This window comes from Triticum urartu, chromosome 5A (genome assembly GCF_056163025.1).
Source record: "Triticum urartu cultivar PI428250 chromosome 5A, HENAU_Tu73, whole genome shotgun sequence".
In the NCBI taxonomy this organism is placed as follows: Eukaryota; Viridiplantae; Streptophyta; class Magnoliopsida; order Poales; family Poaceae; genus Triticum; species Triticum urartu.
The window spans coordinates 27,706,440-27,710,164 of NC_141877.1; positions in this window are offsets into that span (position 1 = coordinate 27,706,440).

A 3,725-nucleotide genomic window follows, 5' to 3' on the forward strand; every position below is an offset into this window, starting at 1 on the left:
TGCCTACATTATATCAATGAACTGGAGCTAGTTCTGTGTCACCCTAGGTTATAACTTTTACATGATGAACCGCATCTGGCATAATTATCCATCACTGATCTGGTGCCTACGAGTTTTCCATATACTAGTTTACGCTTATTTACTTTCCCGCTGCTACTGTTACAATCACTACAAAATACCAAAAACATTACTTTTGCTGTCTTTACTTTTGTTGCCGCTACCACCACTATCATATTACTGTGCTACTAAACACTTTGCTGCAGATACTAAGTTTCCATGTGTGGTTGAATTGACAACTCAGCTGCTAATACTTGAGAATATTCTTTGGCTCCCCTTGTGTCGAATCAATAAATTTGGGTTGAATACTCTACCATCGAAAGCTATTGCGATCCCCTATACTTGTGGGTTATCAAGACCATTTTTTGGCGCCGTTGCCGGGGAGCATAGCTCTATTCTTTGAGTCACTTGGGATATATATCTGCTTATCATTATGAAGAACTTGAGAGATCCAAAAACCAAGATCTATCCCTCAATTACGAGGGGAGGTAAGGAACTGCCATCTAGCTCTGCACTTGATTCACCTTCTGTTATGAGTAAGTTTGCGACACCTACACCTGCTTCTGCTATTCATTCTGATATGTCGCATGTTATTGATGATGCCACTTCTGCTATGCATGATACTTATGATGAAACTACCTCTATGCCTGATACTACTGTGCCACTTAGTGATTTTCTTGATGAACAACTTGCTAGGGCTAGAGAAATTGAAAATATTGAATCTGATGATACTGATGAAAGTGATGATGAAGAACCACTTGCTATTCCTAAGGGTTATGTATTTGATCAAGATGCTTCTTTAGCCATTTTAGCTTGCAGAAATAGAACTAAACTTAAAATATTATTAGCTAAATGGAGTAAGCAATCTCTAAATGCTAGAACGAAACCTGACCCTGCTTTTGCTACTTCACCTATCTTTGTTACTGATAAGGATTATGAATTCTCTGTTGATCCTGATATAATTACTTTGGTTGAATCTGATCCTTTTTATGGTTATGAATCTGAAACTGTTGTGGCACATCTTACTAAATTGAATGATATAGCCACCCTATTCACTAAAGATGAGAGAACTTGCTACTTTTACATCCTTAAAATATTTCTATTCTCATTAAAGGGTGATGCTAAGATATGGTTTAATTCTCTTGATCCTGGTTGTGTGCGCAATCCCCAGGATATGATTTATTACTTCTCTGCTATATATTTCCCTGCTCATAAGAAACAAGCTGCTTTAAGGGATATATATAATTTTGTGCAAATTGAAGAAGAGAGTCTCCCACAAGCTTGGGGGAGGCTTCTCCAATTACTTAATGCTTTGCCTGATCATCCTCTTAAGAAAAATGAAATACTTGATATCTTTTATAATGGACTAACCGATGCCTCCAGAGATTACCTGGATAGTTGTGCTGGTTCTGTTTTCAGGGAAAGAACACCGGATGAAGCTGAAATTCTATTGAATGATATGTTGACAAATGAAAATAATTGGACACCTCCGGAGCCAATTCCTGAGCCTATTCCTAAACCAACTTCGAAGAAGCGGGGTATTCTATTTCTCAGTCCTGGAGATATGCAAGAGGCAAAGAAATCTATGAAAGAAAAGGGTATTAAAGCTGAAGATGTTAAGAATTTACCTCCTATTAAAGAAATACATGGTCTTAATTTACCGCCTGTTGAATAAACATATAATCTTAATCCTTTACCTATTGAAGGAACTCATGATCTTGATAACCCGACACAGGTAGTAAAGGTAAATTCTCTCTATAGATATGATAAAGTTGTAATCCCATTTACTAAAATTGCTAGCCCATGCTTAGATGAGTTTGATAAATTTATGGCTAAGCAAGAAGATTTTAATGCTTATTTTGGTAGACAATTGAAATACAATTCAAATATGCTTGGACACTTGGGTGATTATATGGCTAATGTTAAAGGTGAAATTAAACTTATTAGTAAACATGCTTCTATGGTTACCACTCAAGTAGAACAATTACTTAAAGCTCAAAATGATTTGCTCAATGAATTGAATAGTAAAGATAATGATAATGCTATTAGAGTGGCTACTAGAACTGGTAGAATGACTCAGGAATCTTTGTATCCTGAAGGCCATCCTAAAAGAATTGAGCAAGATTCTCAGAAAAATAATATAGATGCACCTAGCTCTTCTAAAAAGAAGAAAAAGAAAAATGATAGGACTTTGCATGCTTCTAGTGATCCTATTGTTGAAACACCTGAGAATCCAAATGATATTTCTATTTCTGATGCTGAAACACAACCTGGCAATGAACCTGAAACTAATGATAATGTTAATGATAATGTTTATGATGATGCTCAACCTAGTAATGATAATGACATAGAAATTGAACCTATTGTTGATCTTGATAACCCACAATCAAAGAATCAACGTTATGATAAGAAAGACTTTGTTGCTAGGAAACATGGTAAAGAAAGAGAGCCTTGGGTTCAGAAACCCATGCCTTTTCCTCCCAAACCATCCAAGAAAAAGGATGATGAGGATTTTGAGCGCTTTGCTGAAATGATTAGACCTATCTTTTTGCGTATGCGATTAACTGATATGCTCAAAACCAATCCTTATGCTAAGCACATGAAAGATATTATTACAAATAAAAGAAAGATACCGGAAGATGAAATTTCCACCATGCTTGCTAATTATACTTTTAAGGGTGGAATACCAAAGAAACTTGGAGATCCAGGAGTACCCACTATACCATGCTCCATTAAAAGAAACTATGTTAAAACTGCTTTATGTGATCTTGGAGCCGGTGTTAGTGTTATGCCTCTCTCTTTATATCGTAGACTTGATTTGAATAAGTTGACACCTACTGAAATATCTTTGCAAATGGCTGATAAATCAACTGCTATACCTGTCGGTATTAGTGAGGATGTGCCTGTTGTAGTTGCAAACGTTACTATTTTAACGGACTTTGTTATTCTTGATATTCCCGAGGATGATAGTATGTCTATTATTCTTGGAAGACCCTTTTCAAATACTGCAGGGGCTGTTATTGATTGCACTAAAGGCAATGTCACTTTTCATGTTAATGGTAATGAGCATACGGTACACTTTCCGAGGAAACAACCTCAAGTTCATAGTATCAACTCTATTGGAAAAATTCCATCGATTATATTTGGAGATTTTGAATTTCCTCTTCCTACTGTCAAGAAAAAATATGATATCCTTATTATTGGGGATGTGCATATCCACGTTGAGGTAACATAGTGTTATTCGAAATTTCTCCGGTTCCATGTTATTCAGAATGAGTTCATTAACAAGACTTGATAAACCTTGCTAGTGGATTCCTTTTGATGATCATGAGATGGATGAAACTAGAAGGCACAACCTTATGTACCCCACATTTACTTTCTGTTATTTATATTAAATAAAATTAAAATAAATATTTTCTGTCTGTTATCTGATTATCCGTGCAATATAAAAATACCTCGAAAATAAAAGTTCTCCAAATGCCCTGAAAATTAAATATGACTTTTTCTAGAATATTTGAGGATTTATGGAACTGGGAACACACCAGGGGGGTCAACCACCTGCCCACGAGGGTGGAGGGCGCGCCCACCCCCTTAGGGCACGCCCCCTGCCTCATGGGCCCACGGTGGCCCTCCTCCACTTATTCCTGCACCCACACACTTCATATTCA